This window comes from Streptopelia decaocto (genome assembly GCF_964273445.1).
Source record: "Streptopelia decaocto genome assembly, chromosome: 1".
Lineage (NCBI taxonomy): Eukaryota > Metazoa > Chordata > Aves > Columbiformes > Columbidae > Streptopelia > Streptopelia decaocto.
This window is the reverse complement of record NC_138663.1, coordinates 191,660,226-191,678,524: the sequence shown is the minus strand read 5'-3', so window position 1 is coordinate 191,678,524 and position 18,299 is coordinate 191,660,226.

The following is an 18,299-nucleotide window of genomic DNA, read 5'->3' as shown; positions in this document are numbered from 1 at the left end:
TTACTATAATTAATAATATAATACATAAAATTTACATATTATCTATATTGTGTATATATTCTATACATACATAAATATATATATAAAGTAATTGTATGTATTTTGTTTAGAAATAAGTTTCTTTTAAAAATCTATAAAGTAATTTTATGATCATAATCTTGATCATAATGGTTGTTGATGACCACTATCTGCTGGTGTGGCACAGCCATGAATAAGGAAAGTGTGATGGGGAGATATGGGAGACAAAAGATGGGAAGTTATTAGTGAATGAAAGCTATTTTCAAGATTCTACGTGATTCTGATTTAATCCTGGTTAAGTAGGATGCCAAGAAGATGCAGAGAACAGTTTCAGAGAAACCCTAGCAGTATAGTTAGAAAAGCAACATTCACCTTGAAAGAAGAGGTTTAACCTGCGCAGATGTAATGGGAGGACTCTGATCAGTGAACAATTTTCCATTATAATCTTCAAGTGATGCTATCTCTCTCCTTTTCATTGTCAAGGAATATTTCAATTTACCAGGAAGCGCAAACTCTCTTAAGGGAGTAGATATTGGGTGGAGTTCTCAAATACAAATAATAAGATAATAAATAAAATAATAAATAAAACTATAAATAAAATAATGGCTGTAGCAGCACCCCTACTTCTGATACTCTCAGAGCCCTCAGACTCAGTGGTAGCACCGTACTCAGGTGCACTCTACAGCTCCTTTGGGATGTTTCCTAATAGCCTCATGGGTTTGTACCAGAGTTGTTTCTAGTCTCCTCTAGCAGCACAGCACTGCATTTCTAGCTACTCCATAAGAATATGAAACTTTAAGGCTGGCTCTTGCTTTATTTGTTTAGATTTTCAACTGTTTACAACATCAGCTACCGACTTTTTGATCATGCCCATTCTTTATTATAAACTGCTGTGGTTCCAAGGTAAGCGTGAGCAGAAGTTATGCAGTTAACCTGGTCATCCCTACAAATATATATATTCCCCTAATGTGTGTGCATTCTGTTAGTCACCCTACTTTTCTATGTCTAACTGGATTCCTCTGGAAGCCAAAAGACACCTCTTCAGGGAATATTAATTCCCCTAAGACTCAGATTCTCTCTGCCCTAAGTAGCACCTGATTCCCAACATTGCACTTCCAATGTCTGTTTAGGTTATTGCAGACTGATATCAGGAGCCTGACATGTCTTTCCTTGGCATATTCCTTCCTAAAGCAAGGCTGCCATCAGCTGCAATGCCACCACACTTGGAAGCTCTTCTGTGCACAGGTCTGCCAATGCCCATAAGCACTCACACAACCCAAAGCCTGCCAAAAGCCAGGGGAGTTGTTGCTGGGTGTCTGGGAGGCATATTATTCCATATACTAGAAATGATGCTGGAAATTACAGTGATGATGCTCTATCAGACAACTAGGTTATATTCTCAGTTTTGGTGAGAGATAAACAGAATGTCAAGGATTGGAAGGGACCTCAAAAGATCATCTAGTCCAATCCCCCTGCGGGAGCAGGAACACCCAGATGAGGTTACACAGGAATGTGTCCAGGCGGGTTTTGAATGTCTCCAGAGAAGGAGACCCCACAACCTCCCTGGGCAGCCTGTTCCAGTGTCTGTCACCCTCACTGAGAAGTAGTTTTTTCTCAAATTTAAGTGGAACCTCTTGTGTTCCAGTTTGAACCCATTACCCCTTGTCCTACCATTGGTTGTCACCGCAAAGAGCCTGGCTCCATCCTCATGACACTCACCCTTTATGTATTTGTAAACATGAATAAGGTCACCCCTCAGTCTCCTCTTCTCCAAACTAAAGAGACCAGGCTCCCTCATCCTTTCCTCATAAGGAAGGTGCCTCACTCCCTTAATCATCTTCGTTGCCCTGCACTGGACTCTCTCCAGCAGTTCCCTGTCCTTCTTGAACTGAGGGGCCCAGAACTGGACACAATATTCCAGATGTGGTCTCACCAGGGCAGAGTAGAGGGGAAGGAGAACTTCTCTCGACCTACTAACCACCCGCCTTCTAATACACCCCAGGATGCCATTGGCCTTCCTGGCCACAAGGGCACAGTGCTGGCTCATGGTCATCCTGCTGTCCACCAGGACCCCCAGGTCCCTTTCCCCTACACTGCTCTCTAATAGGTCATTCCCCAACCTATACTGGAACCTGGGGTTGTTCCTACCCAGATGCAAGACTCTACACTTTGCCTTGTTGTATTTCATTAAGTTTCCCCCCGCCAACTCTCCAGCCTGTCCAGGTCTCGCTGGATGGCAGCACAGCCTTCTGGTGTGTCAGCCACTCCTCCCAGCTTGGTGTCATCAGCAAACTTTCTGAGAGTACACACTCAATTCCCTCATCCAAAGCATTGATGAATATATTGAATAATACCGGCCCCAGTACTGACCCTTGAGGCACTCCACTAGATACAGGCCTCCAACTAGACTCCGCACCATTGACCACAACTCTCTGGCTTCTTTCCTTCAGCCAGTTTGCAGTCCACCTCACTACCCAATCGTCCAGACCACACTCACTCAGTTTAGCTGTAAGGATGCTGTGCGAGACTGTGTCAAATGCTTTACTGAAGTCAAGGCAGACCACATCCACCACTCTGCCGTCATCTATCCACCTCATTATGTCCTCATAAAAGGCGATGAGGTTGGTCAAGCACGACTTCCCCTTGGTGAAGCCATGTTGATTGCCCCTAATGACCCTCTTATCCTTGATATGCCTTGAGATGGCACCAAGGATAAGTTGTTCCATCAGTTTCCCAGGGATGGAGGTGAGGCTGACCTGTCTGTAGTTACCCAGGTTCTCCTTCTTGACCTTTTTGAAGACTGGAGTGACATTTGCTTTCATCCAGTCCTCAGGCACCTCTCCCATTTCCCAAGACTTCGCAAAGATGATGGAGAGTGGTGTAGCAATTACCTCAGCCAGCTCTCTCAGCACCCGCATGTGCATCCCATCTGGACCTATGGATTTATGGATGTCCAGATTGCCTAATTGCTCCCTAACCCAGTCCTCATCAACCAAGGCAGACTCCTCCGTTGTCCTGACTTCCTCTGGGGCCTCAGGAGTATGATTTCTCTACAGTGTTCTTGTAAGTGACTTTGGATTAATTCATACTCTCATTTTTCTTACCATTACTGGAATCAGATCCACTTTATCACAATATATCATCTTTCAGGCTTGCCAGTTCCTCATTCAGGAGCTCCACCAGTGTTAATGGAACATGTGTTTTGGTGGACTTAGGTATTACACTCACATGAGATGTTGAAGCAGACACAGCTCAGTTGTCCTGTGCTCTGAACCAAAAGCCATTTAGCTGTGATTAGCACAATCCTGATCCCAAGCTATTGAGCTCTAGTGGGAGGCAAAGTTTATTAACTTAGTCTGGATGCCACATAAACACTTGAAGCAGGGAAAGAGTGAGCTCCTGTTGGTCTGACAAAATCACGTAGCCATATCCATGCAGGCATGGATCTATTTCTAATTAAATTTTGCAGATGACACCAGACAGGGGAGATCAGTAATACACTTGAGAGCAGGCAATTCAGAGGGACCCAGACAGGCTGGAGGAATGGTCCAGTCATGAAATTCAAGGACAAAGGCAAATCCTGCTCCTAGAAAGGAAGAGCCACTGGCACTGCATAGGCTGATTCTGCCTGGCTGGGGGCAGCTCTGTGGAGAAGACCCTGGGCATTGGTGGGCAGCAAGATGGGCATGAGCCAGCAGTGACACTGGCAGTAATGAAGGCCAACAGGATCTTGGGCTGCGTGAACAGGACCAGAGCCAGAGAACAAGAGAAGTGATTATCCCTTTCTACTCAGGACTCATTAGACTACATCTAGATTACTGCATCCAAATATGAGGCCCTGAATACAGGAGAGACATTGACTAACTGGATGGAGTTCAGCAGAGGCCACCAAGATGGTGGGGGCTGAAGCATTGGCCCTGTGAGGAGAGACTGGGGGAGCTGGGCTTGTTCAGTCTGGACAGAGACAGAAAAGTATGACTCTTTATGCAACATGTTTTTAAAATATAGGTCGGTACCCAAGTTTAAACCAGCACTGACATCAATTAGTGTTCGCTGCATTGTTTAATTTCTTGTTGTTAGTTCTCACTTGTGTTGGCTTTTTCAGTTCCACTCGACTTCACCTGTGAGCAGAGCTCTGCCCTACGTGTCAGGGAGAACAGGACCAGGGGTTGCTGCCCCGACTTCTACCACGAGAGGTCCCCCCAGCCCCATCGGCGGGGATCGGGCCGGGCGGGGCGCGGCGGCTGCGGGCACCCGGGCAGGGCTGCGCTTCGGTTTGGGCACCACTGCTCACCGCGGCCGGGGGGAGCTTCAGCAAGACACTTAGTGAGCCTTGGGTGTCTAAAATTAAGTTAAGCACCGTAAATGTGAGACTTGATTTTTCTGCTCCCTCCCGCCCCCCGATTAATTGCGTTGGGAATAAGAAGAGGCTGCAGGAAAATATCCAGCAGAGAGCAGAGTCTGCTCGCAGCTTGTCTACAATACTGTGTGGTTGTGCTTGGAGTTCCTTCACACAAGAAGGTATTTTAAATGATGGTATTTGCAAATTCCTGCCTTATAGTCTCATGGTTGCATTTATATCACCCCAGAGACTGACATTAGATATGTTGTTCTTTTAATAGGTAGTAAGTTAAAAAATAATAACAAAACCAGAACTAGAAAAAATGGCATTGACCAAATATTCAGAATAACTCAAAAATATTCTGTCTCTGATGAGACTTCAAATAAACCAACTACTGGCAGTTTCCTCCAGAGTTACTTTTAAAATTATAATGGAAGTGTAAATTTCTGGGTGCCATCAGAGGCCCAAGCAAATGGACACGTGTTATACCTTCTTTTCACACAGCACTTGCCATTTGCTTTTGCTGCAGCATATTCTGAGCTGTGTTTTGGTAGGCATCCAGATGACTTCAGGCTTGGGTGTGCTTCAGCCAAATTGTTAATATGAATAATGATTCACGGTAGTGAAAGTGACACATATCTGTGCAATATTCATCAACATGAAAGAACGGTGCAGGTGGCAGCGCATTAGCCACCCTGTTAGTTTTGATGAGTGCTGCATCTCAGTGGTTGTCACACATCTTTTTCTATTTTTTTTTTTCAAATTGAAAGTTGTGTGAGAGACCAACTGGTTGCACATTAATCACTATTGCAGAAGGGAATGGCGAGGAACAGGTTGGCCTAGTTGTACAGTTAGAAAGAACCAGGGGCTAAATGGGGCAAAACTCTGTCCTAGCTTTAATCCAACAAAGCATGTGTTTAAGTTCATAAGCGATTCGTTGACATCAGTATGGTTATTCTTATGTTTGAAATTAAGCACCTGTAAAAATACCATACAAGATTGAACCTCTCCCTTCAATACCCTCAGAGTGTTTACACAACAGTGCCCTTTGTAGTGTCTGAAAATCTGGTTCCTCAGCTTCCTTTGCCTGCAGTTATACTGCATAATGTGAGAAGCAGGTCATTTTGGGCCTGGTCCTACTGTGAGCTCCACTTAGACATCAAAGCTGTAGAGAGACTGTATAGGCCAAGTCTCTTAAAGCCTGTTTGCACCAACTGCAGTGATAAATCTGGGCTCCCGTTGCATCACCAAACTGAGTCTCAAACTATGGCAAAACAAATTAAGCCTGGTAATTCACATCACTGCTGTACCAGGGCAACAGCTTTAGCTTGCATAAAACTTTCTGCAATGCTTTGTCACAACAAAATGCCCAGTTTACTTACAGTCTCCAAAATTCTGAAAGTGACTTCTGATTAGGATATTGTAAGAATACAGTCCAGTAGACTTACATGTTTGTTTTCCTAAGCTTCCTAAAAATCTTGCTTAATTCCCAGATGGAAAATGGTCTCTAAGTATATAGCACTGTTACCAAGTGAAACTGCTGAATTAGCTCAAGTATGAATGTATGATGCCTCAGTAACATACCTCAGCAATGTACTGCAATACACAAAGCAGAATACATGTATTTGCATGCAGCTAATCATAAACGCTTATGATTTACCACTGGCTGACCTGGGGGAGAAATGAAGTAACCTTCTAAGTGGCTGATTAGAAGGGAAAAATGTTATCCTGTCATTAAAGAATGACTGAAGAGGGGAATACATTTCCAGACCAAAGACATGAACTAAAATAATTTGAATTACTTTCTGACGCTAAGTATATCAGGCATTTGGACTGCAGCCATCACTGCAAAACTACCATGTGGTGAGCCAGGAGTCGTGTTTGTCACATAACTGTCACCACGGAGGAGTGGGTGAGGAGTGCCCTTCCCAAAGGGCAACAGCATGCCGGTTGCAGGGACTCGTGTTAGACCTCAATCACACAGTAAATTATAATCTGTATGAAGTGCCAGCTCAATGCCTTACAGTAGTGCCTTTAATTATGGCACTGGCTTTTTGTTTCAGTATCAGAGACAGGAAAAATATTTGTGTACATGTGTATTTGTACACACGTTAAATTCCACTTATAGGAAACAGAAACTTAAAAAGGGCTATTGCAGAGATTAGAGAAAAATTTCAGAAGCAAATGCCTCGAGTCTGGCTGCTTTGTACTTAAACACTTAATTTAAATTTTGAAAATTGTTAGTGTCTAGTGGGTCTTTCCAATGTGAATGGAAAGTGCAACAGAGGGCTTATATACAACCACAAATTGGTGTTTTGAAGTCTAGTCTTCTCTTAAAATCTTAGTGATTGTCTAGAAATAACTTGAACAAACCCATATGTTTACATCAACTTCAAAGAAAGAAAAGTATGTGAAAATTTTCTTCACAGGGCATACATTTCTACTTGATATTAAACTATTTATGATAACACATATTAGTATAGAGAGGCTTTTTCATATTTTTTCATATTTCAGTGTCTTACCTTATGATGGTTGGTATCAGAATTACTGTAGAAATGGGGAAACTATACTGAACAGACTGTCCAGAGAGGCGATAGATGCCCCATCCCTGGAAACATTCAAGGCCAGGCTGGATGGGGCTCTAAGCAACCCGATCTAGTTGAAGATGTCCCTGCTCATTGCAGGGGGGTTGGACTAGATGACCTTTGAAGGTCCCTTCCAACCCAAACTATTCTGTGATTCTGTTATATTGTTTTAAATGGATATATCAGCAAAAATTCATGCATGGAAACACATGAAATGATGCAAATAGATATGGTCGACCAGAGGGCATAGCTGAAACGTGTAGTATGCAAACATCATCACTGCTATTGCATTTGGGTATCAATGCATTTTTCACCCACCTCTTTTTTCCATTATCTCCCATACCACACTGACAGTGGTTCCAACACCCAGGTCCTGCCACTGGGTAGAGAAGGTTCCTGCATGCCTCTGACTTTCCATTCGGAGCAATCCTCTTGCTGCCTTGTCACCTAAAGTGTAGGACTTCCTTCTCCAGAAATGTCCCACTATCTGCAGAAAGCAGCAAGTCTCTGAATTTGGTCTTTCATTTCAATGATATGAATCCAAATCTCATCACTGTGGTACAAATTACAGAAGAATTTTGCCTTTGCTGGCTTTGAAGCAATAAGGGAAAACATGTGCGTAATCATTAACATCTGTGAATGTACACATTTTGAGGCACATTTTTAAATGAAAGTATGTGCTCTCTGAAGATGTGATTAGTTAAGCAAGCATAAATCCTACAGCTATATTGAAGTCTGAGGTGCAAATAACAGTAAAGCTTTGGCTTCAAATGCTCATGAGACTTTTCATAAAATATTCCACATTAGGTAGTAGCTTTATCAAAAAAACTTTTAGGAAAAGGTACAGATCATTATGCTAAAAGTAGGACAGTTGAGAAATAAATATGCAAAAACAGTATTTATAGAAATATCTAGTAAAGATCATATTTGGATAATACAGACTGTATTACTTGTATTCACAAACTTTAACTTGCTTATGGCCTTAAATGATCACTGTTATGTAGGACTAAAGGAAGATATTGCTCACTGGAAGGATTCTCAGTTTGAAGTGTCCCTCCATTTTCTTCCTTACACTCAAGTTTTAAAACATCTATCAGTTCATCAGTAACCCAGCTATGATGTAGTAGACATTTTATTTTTTAAAATAAATGTTGCACATTCCAAAATGTCTAATGAACCTCCTTTGTGTGTATTGAAAACGGCGACTGCACAGAAGTGCTATTTCCAGGATCCAGCAAAAGGCTCTGGACAATAGTGGAACTAGTCTAACCATTTCCCCATCACTCTGTTTAAAAATTGTTCCCATGCACTGAGAATCATTTGGATGCTTTAATCTTACTAAATGTTTGGTCCCACAGAGGACAGATTTGCACCTAAGTATTTGAGTTAGCATTGTAAAAGATGGAGGTATTTATTTTTGTTTTTTGTGGCTCTGCCTGAAACACACCTAACTGCCAAGGTGCTCCATCATCTGTATTCATCTCCCTGACCAGCCAGGTTGGGCATCTCTTGGGGTTCACTGCAGCTCCAGCTTGGCTCACATCCCCAGGTGTCCTTCCTATGGAACCCAGGGATCTGGGGAGGGATGGCTGGCATGCACATGGGTTTCATTCCAAAATGCGATCCAGACATGGTGTTTGTGCACATTCTGACTCAGAAACTCAGATGTTTCCCAGGTTATGGTGTCTAGACACAGGCTTAGTGCTTCTGGGATAATAATTTACGTTTTCCTGCGCATAGGTTTCTCATCTGCGCAGTGGAGGTATTAATACTACCATTGTACTGTCCATGTTGCTTGCTATCAGTTTGGAATAAGAACAGGCTCCTGACTGCCTTGTTGAGAGTTAAGACACAAACATCCTAATTTCTATGTAGATCTCTAACCAGTATTATAATTACTACACACACAGTAATTTTTTGCAAAGTGTTAGGGTATCTATACAGAGAATATCATGCTACCAGAAATCAAAAGAGCAGATCAAATAGAAGTTTAATCTCTCAAGAATACATAATGCATGCTTCTTGGCTACCCACCTGACTGTAGTGATGACTACGATGCCACACACCACATAAATCCAGAATGCTTATAAAAAAAATACATTGTACCACCTGTTCTCATCCAGCTTCTTTTCTTTTTTTAACTAAAACAACTGCAAGTGAAATACAGACTTTCAAGCCAAAGAAACACTTCAGGCAGGGTCCAATTTCAAAGGGTTCATATTAAAATTATATTAAGAGAAATCCAACAGGAATAACTTTGGGAATTCAAAAGCATAAAAACTGGCAGTTTCAAATTCCACACTGGAAGATGACTTATTTTTAGAGACAAATGAGAATTTCTGCTTCACTTTAAACCTGTTCTATTTCTGGAGTTCTAGCCAGCTGCCTTCCCAATAAAAATGAATAATAATAATAACTACAACATGTGAACATTGGCCTTCTCACAAGGGTTTGCAACTTTAAAAAAACATTGCTAGCAGTTATTTTCTGCTGCTGCAGTGATTGCATCCACAGCCACACTCACCTTAAGTGAAGGTGAGTTAAACTTTTGGCAGCAAATCTTGAGTTAGGAATTATTTTAGGTACATAAATGCAATGCAAGCTATGAGAAAAAGAATGTGTATCTAGACACCTGTTTTTCATTTATAATATTGGATTAAGTTCATCTCACAGATTCATAGAATGTCCTGAATTGGATAGTACCCACAAGGATCATCGAGTCCAGCTCCTGTCCCTGCACATGACAACCCCACAGTTCACACCATGTATCTGAGGGTGTTGTCCAGTCTCTTCTTGAACACTGTCAGGCTTGGGGCCATGACACCTCCCTGGGGAGCCTGTTCCAGTGCTCCACCATCCTCTGGGTGAAGAACCTTTTCCTAATGTCCAATCTAAACCTCCCCCGGCACATCTTCCTGCCATTCCCTCAGGTTCTGTCATTGGTCGCCAGAGAGAAGTGTTTGGTGCCTGCCCCTTGTCCTCCCCTCATGAGGAAGCTGTAGCCACCATGAGGTCTCCCCTCAGTCTCCTCTTCTCCACGCTGAACAAACCAAATGACTTCAGCTGCTCCTCATATGGCTTTGTCTCCAAACCCTTCACCAACTTCATGTCCCTCTTCTGGACACTCTCCAGTAGCTTTATATCCTTTTTATCCTGTGTCACTCAGAACTGCACACAGTGCTTCAGGTGAGGCTGCACCAGTGCAGAGCAGAGCAGGACTGTCACCTCCCGTGTCCTGGGTGCATCAAGCACAGCAACTTGCTGTTGACCAGAACCCCCAGATCCTTCTCTGTGGAGCTGCTTTCCAGCATCTCGTCCCCCAGTCTGTATGTATAGCCAGGGTTGCCATGTCCCAGGTGCGAAGTCCAGAAATTGCCCTTGTTGAACTTCATGTGGTTGGTGATGGCCCAGTTCTCCAATTTGTCCAGATCCCTCTGCAGGGCCTCTCTGTGCTTGAGATTGTCAACAGCTCCTCCCAATTTTGTGTCATCAGCAAACTTACTAAGTAGTTCCTCAAGTCCTGAGTCTAAGTCATTTATAAAGACATTGAAGAGCGCTGGCCCTAAGATGGATCTCTGTGGGACCCGCTAGTGACTGGTCACCAGCCTGACATAACCCCATTTACTAGAAACCCTTGAGCCCGACCTGTCAGTCAATTGCTCACCCACTACATTATGTGTTTACCCAGCTGTGTGCTGGACGTCTTGTCCAGGAGGATACTGTGAGAGACAGTATCAAAGGCTTTGCTTGAAATCCAAAAAGATCACATCGACAGGCTTCCCTTTGTCAACTAAGTGGGCAACCTTGTCATAGAACAAAATTTTGTTAAACAAGACTTTCCCCTCATGAACCTGTGCTGGCTGGGACCAATGACTGTGTTGTAATTCAGATGTTTTTCAATAACTCCCAGAACAATCTTCTCCATGATTTTGCCAGGCACAGAAGCGAGGCTGACAGGCCTGTAGTTGCCATGATCATCCCTGTTGCCCTTCTTGTAGATTGGGACAACGTTTGCCAGCTTCCAGTCATCCAGGACCTCTTCAGATTCACAGAAGCATTGAAAAATCACCGAGAGAGGTCTCACTGTGACATCAGCCAGCTCTTTAAGCACCCTTGGATGAATCCCATCAGGCCCCATCGACTTGTAGGGATCTAGATGGAGTAGCAAATCTGGTACAAGTTACGGATTTATTGGGAGTTTGTCATTCTTGCAGCCGTGGTTTTCTAGCCCAGAGTTATGGGGGCCTCCAAGTCCATCGTCGGTGTTGAAGAGTGAGGTGAAGAAAGCATTAAACATCAGGGAGGTGGTGGACTCACCATCCCTGGAGGTTTTTAAACTGAGATTGGACATGGCACTTAGTGCCATGATCTAATAAACGGACTAGAGTTGGACCAAGGGTTGGACTCGATGATCTCTGAGGTCTTTTCCAACCCAGTCGATTCTGTGATTCTGTGATCTCAGCTTTGTCTATGTCCCTGTTAATAAGGTGACCATGCTTGTCAAGTAATAAACCAATGTCATTTCTAGTTTGCCTTTTGCCATTAATATATTTTGAAAAACCCTTTTTACCTCAAGGCAGGAAAATAATTACCTGAATCCATCTGTAAGAAGTTGAATAAATGATAACTTATGCAAGAATGCAGAAACTCCCTTTCAACTAGAAGTAAACAAAATGGGTCACTGGTAATTAGATTATTGATTAACTTGGCCTGCCACCCATGCCACAATGCAAACTGATCGTTATTCATTTAGACAACACCACATGTCAGCACCCTTTTGAATCCAGGAACCCTGACTGTTTGAACTGGTAGTAGCCTCCCAGTTAATACATGAGCATGGTTTTCAAAGCTCAGTACTTAGTGGGTGAGAAAGAAAGAGGACAAGATGCAGTGAGTTTTACTGCTGTGAATAGGAGGACTCTGTGGTCATCTGAAGTATAAGGCCTTTTCTACCTGCAAATTCTCTGACTTGGTAGTTCGTGGAGCATATACTCAATATGTCACTTGTTTTCTCAGCAAGCAAGTAAGAACTGAACTGTGAGCCAATCAAGGCCATATGAGACCTCCCTGATCACTTACAGTATGTGTGCATAGGGCACATATGAACTCCTTTCATGATGATAAATGAAGATTTGAAATATATATGAAATACAGTATTAGAGTGTCTAACTTTGGAAAACACGTTTTTGGATACCCTAATAAAGCCTGTTTGACTCTACATCCAAAAAGGCTTTATTACAACTGAAGCGCTGTGGCACGTATAGAAGATGTACCAGGTTACCACACCCTAACGTGCAAGTGCACAAACATGTACATGCACAAAGGTGTTTGACAATTTTTCATCTTTCACCATACAAACAGCCCATAGTTATTTCCTTCAGCTAACATACAGCATCTATATTATGCTGTTGTCCCTAACTATAGCTGCTAAATGTGCCTTCAACTAGTAAATCTGGCAAAAATAAGTAAATGCAAATATAATTAAAATACTAGCAAAATTAGTGTCAATTTTGCCCCAAATTACAATAAATCACATCCTTAAAACAACGGTGGAGGAGTAGAACATCCTTATTGCTGCACCACAGTATTTTCAACAACGGGTTACAACTTTCAAGTAAAAAATCATTGTCATACACAATAACACGATTGTGTCCAAAAATAAAATTAAAATTAAGACAAATCCGTCTTTATGTATTTCATTCAATAGTTGCATTTGTGCAGAAAACATTAATTCTCTCTGTGCATAAAAATATCCTCAAATCAACACAAAGGAACAGGAGTCCAAATGGCAAATATAAAACATTTTAGTAATCTACTAATAATTTGCCTCTATTTCACTGTGTTTGCAACTACACTAATCCTTTTTTCCTCACTAGATTCTGTATTGTTAATTGCCAGTACAGCCACTCATTTTAATTACAGAAATCTAAACTCTGAAACAAGAGGAATATAATAGTTAAGAAAATACTGCACACATAGAAGCACTTGTATCATGACCTTAGGGGCATTGGCTGATTTTAGATTGGAGGTTTATCTTGCACATCATATTGTATAGTGTAAAATTTGAATCCAAATAATGAGAGAGAGAACTAGGTAAGTAATATCAAAGCAACTTCAGCAGCGTCTCAAGTAGCTTATTTTTGCCAATCACCTGCATATAGGGGCACTATTTTTTATACTATTTATACACTCAAATCTTACCTATATGTCTCGCTGACTTACCCAGTTCTTGGTGCTTGTTCCAATTCCTTTTCTTGGAATATATCAAAGTGAGAAGCCAAATACAACTTCTGACAAGTATAACTCGGCAAGACCGTCTTCAGAGAGAGACCCTTAGATGGGTTCATTATCTCACCCAAAGCAAAATCTGCAGCTGCTAGGAGCTGACTGAAGACCTTCCAAATTCTTCCTTTTTGTTGTGGATCTTCAGATATCATTGTTTTTGTAGATATCTGCCCAACATGTCTTGACAGCTACTTGATCTCATATTATCTGATAAGAAAATGTAGAATAATTTACTGTTATTAATAATAAAATCTCTTAAGTCCTACTTTGCAAACACAGAAGCAAAGTGTACTCACATTAAATGAGCAACGTATGAGTATGCCCTGGCAAGTTTACCATCTAATACTAGGAACCTCTGAAAAAGAACAGCATGAGCTCTTTTTATGCCCCAAATTGGAGAGTAAAGCAAGACAAAAAAAAAAAAAAAAAAAAAACACAGGCAACTGTGTCAAGAGTGGGGATTAAAAATATTGGCAGGAAAGCTGCTGTAACAAATGGGGTTTAAGAACGGTTATAAAAGAAAAAATAAAGTTTACAGTTCCATTTGTAGTTTTTTGTAGTCCTGCTTCCATTCCTAGAATAAACTCTCTTCCTTAGGAATTCACTCCATGTGGTTCTGGGAAAGGAAAGGTGAAAGGGTGCTGGGCTTTGCAGCATGCATGGTGCTCAGCTGTAGGCACCTCTCCCCAAGCTCTCTCACTGGTCTAGAAATGGAGATACAATAAGAAAAGGGATTAAATAAAAACTTTGAAAAAGTAGTCAGGAAAAAGTTAAGAGGAAGGAGAGTCTACCAGCCTTCCTACAGCTGTACAGAGGCCTGTGTGTATGTCTATGTGCTTTGATAGCAACAGCTGCACATCTGCCAGACCCATTGCCCAAGCCCTATTACAGCCCATGAAGCTGTATTAACAGAGCCCTGAGTTTAAAGAAATAAATTTTGCTGTGAAGTGGCGTTAAATAGCTCATACTACATGAGCACGCTTGTATGGATGTTAGTTCTGAGGTCGCCTTTGTGTTCTGAGCGCAGAGATGCAAGTGCCCACGCTTATCCATGTACACAGAGCATAAAGGTATGTATTTTTCCATTCTCAATATATATGTAGATACAATCCTTCTCAGTCTCTCAGAACTATTTTTCCAAAGAATTTAGCATAGCTAGTTCTAAAATAGAGCCTTAGCCTTTTTCTTTTTCATTAAAACAAGTTCTCTTGTGAGGAATATGGATATAAACCTGCAAACCATTATTTCTTTCCCTAGTCTTTATGGATGAGGTTCAGTTCTGGCACAGAAGGCTGTACATATCATCCTGTACTAGATGAAAAGATTGCAGGAAGAGGGGCTTCAGGATCTTGTGTTCAAAACAACTCACAGTCTTAGTAGAAAGGTCTCAGCTCCACTGTTTAGCTTGCTGCACAGCACCTACAGCCTCAAGCAGCGACCTTTGGGGTGCGTGTTTCTGTGAAGCCAGGGATCCCCACAGCTGTGCTGCTTGCCTCAAACAGAGAACGTGAAGGTCTGTGTCTGCAAATGCTCAAGCACAGGCTGCTCTCTCCTAAACTCTCTGTGCTGTACCTCTAATACTGCTGCAGGAATACTTGTGATCTATGTGCTCCCCAGCACATTGTTCCTTGGACTTCAGTAACACTGCTCACAGGACTGGAACCTTGCAAGACACCAAAAAGAAAGAAAAAAAAAATAAAAAAATTACTAAGGCTTCTGTGATATAGTATTTCAGTCTCTTACTGGATTAAACTAGCAAAATGGAAGTAAAAGGGGTGTTTGCTGCAATGCCATTTCAGCTATGAGCTTCCTGTAATTCAGCACTAAGGACGTTCATCAAATCCCCTGTTAATACAGTACAGTATTGGGTCCCAAGCTAAGACTGACGGAACAAAATAACTTGTGATTGTGAAGCACATTTCCAAATGAAGCCATAAGTACCTAATTCTTTGCCTTAAGATTACATCTAAACATTTTTTACAGATCTCAGACCCTTAGAACTTTAAAACTTTACAATGGCATAATTGATTTTAATATTTTCTAAGCACTTATCTGGTATATGAAACTAGATATTGTATAGTGTGATTCAGCCCTCAGGCTTTAAAAATTGTAAATACAGTTCTCTTGAATGATTAAGTATAAAATCAAATATGATATCTCTAATGACAGCATTAGGCTTCTCAGTTTATGGTTTTATTACTGTGATTAATATACAGCCCCTGTGCTTGAGGTAAAATGAGCCCACAATTGTGAGAAGAAAACTTGTCCAATGTAAAACAAAGCAATAATTGACTTAACTGAAAAATCAGATTGGCAAGGACATTAACTCAGATATGCAGGACTGTTTATAATACACTTTGTTAGGATGTTCAGCACTTCTGTCATGACTATGTCATTTTAATACCCATCAATGTCAAACTTCGAAGAAGAGTGAAGTGCTTGGAGCACTGCTATGGAGCAATGCCACATGAACACTTAGGTGTTGGGGCACAAATCAAAATTCATAGCCCAAAATTAGATGTTGAAGTGTCCACACCACCTGGTGAAGTAGGAAGCAAACACAAATCGGTTCCTTACATGGCAGCAGCCCAACTGTATAGCCAAATACACAGACCAGCAGGAAATGCAGAGAGAAGGGCAAGTCCCAGTGTCTTCACTGGGGTCTGAGCATGCAGCACCCCACTGCCAGATCTGCCTGCAGCCAGCTCCAGCTCAGACCCAGCCAGCACAGACTTAAATCTCTCTTTGATGTGCCATGTCAAACCAACTGTGAAACCTCAAAAAAAAAACCCCAAAGGAAGCCTTCTACACAATAGATCTACACAAGATCTTTTAGATTTTTTTTTTTTTTTTTCTGTCTGGCATTATTTGCGTATGTCCCTTGCCCCATGGCTCTATCTCAGAATTTTGGAGTAAAGCATACACCCCTGCTGAAAAGCATACCTAAGTCTCCACGGAGTAATGACTTTAGCAAAAATCTCATATGCGCTGATACACAGCTTTTGCAAAATCAGGCTTTTATGTATTTAGTGTTTGTGCTTCATGTAAATGCTGCTATTATGTCCATTTTGTACAGTTTTGTATCATATAATAAAATTACTGATGTACTTCTTAGGAGGTATGAGACCCATCTTCTAAGCCAATGCCAGTCTGAGGGCATTTGAACACACTTGTCTCACAGGAAAAGCCTCACCCGCAGACTACACATCTGGTGAATGAGATGTTCCCACGATCAGTACCAAAAATGTATATGAATGTGCTTTTATTAAAAAATAGTCGTTTGAATTTCATGAGAATGTTGGATTAGTTTATCATGTCTTTAGAGCAAAAGGTTTAAAAGCTGGAGTGGGCATACTGGGCTAGACTGACTGCTTTGCCTACCCTCAGTGAAGCAGAGCAGGAGACTTCGGGAAACTGCTTACAGCTCTCTGATTCTCTGCCTAAACTTAGCCTGCTTAGGGAGGCCTGGAGACTGGCTAACCCTTACCAGAGAACAAGCATCTCTCCTGAGAACCTCTATGATGGCAGGGCTGGCTACGACAAGGGCATAAGTGAGGTGACTGGAAAGCAAAAGGCTTAGCCCTTTCCCCACTCTTTATTCAGTGGGGGGATGTCGAGGAGCTTTCACCAAATACTGCTGCTCCACTCAACCAGAAATTTGGAAGGTGGGAAGGCAGCACTCAGGTGAATCCCTCCAGGGCTGACTTGGCCCATGTTGGCACAAGTAGGTGTAATCTCTGTCTCATGGGCCAGCAGAGGTGAAGTCGGGAAAGGATGTATCTTCTGCTTTTAGAGCAGGAAAAAAGCCATAATTTATAAACTGTATGCAATGTCTACAACAAGCCAGCTCAGATCTCTCCACATGATTTCTGTGTTGCAGACCTTAAAACTGTGCCTTAAAATTACTGATAAAAAATGGGAACAATGGATATCTCATAAGAAGCAATGGGAGTAAAACCCGGAAAAAGTGCTGAAACATCTTTTGTTTGTTTGTTTTCTCTATGTTTTTCTTTTTTTTTATATTACTTAGTTTTTGGTTGCACCACCAGGTGCCAGTCAAGAGTGGGACGACAGGGTACAAAAATAAAGCTGCAGTTTATGCATTTGAGGACTTAGGTACCACTCTAACACAGGATGTTGTAGTTCTGACTACAAAGAATCTTACAAGCTTTAGGACACAGAAAATAAACAGTACTAAGCACAAAGACTACAGAGGTTAATTTTAGCCCTTAGCTTCTTACTTCACTCTTCAGAAACTGCAACAAAAATTTCTGAGAGCTGAATTCAACCTCCATCTCGGATACATGGCTATTTCTCTATATTATACAACACTCTCCAACCTGTCTTGTACTGCTATCACTCAAAACCATTTATAACTTGCTAACAAGGTGGTGACAGGGAGCTGACTGTTTTCCCAGAATAGTTTTAATGTTTTAATAAAGGTAAATATCTTGATAATTTTAAGAACACATTAAACAGTGGGAAAAAATAGCCTTCTTTGACATCTGGAAAAATGTTCATTTGCCAGAAGGTGGTGCAAAATAGATGCATAAATCATTTTAACAAAAATTAGTCTGGCAATTGACAGCACCAAAAAAATACCACAGATTTATTGATAATTTCATAGCTATTTTTATCATAATAGAGAGAATATCGTTGGACAAAATCATTGAGAGCTAGAGAAAATTCAGACCAGGGAAAAATTAAGTACTGTGGTAATGACAGAGATTTCTCCCAGGGAAAGTATGGTGCCAGTAGTTTATGAAGGGAAATGCAATTATGATTTCTACAACCATCACAGATTTTTTTTTTTTTTTTTCAGAAAGCAAGCCATCTGCCCACAGACTGTGGTACATAAAGCATTCAATTTTCACCTTTTCTTCCCAAAGCCTGTTCTCCAGGCTCCACAAACTTTTCCACATGCTCTGCTGTTCACTCTTGGTACACAGGTAGCTTTCTGCAGGGAGCAGAAGAAACCGGTTCCACCCATAGGGACAACACCACTGCGGTGGTTCCTCCATGCACCAGAGGGGACTCACATCTGGACCACAGTGGGACAAAGACTCGAA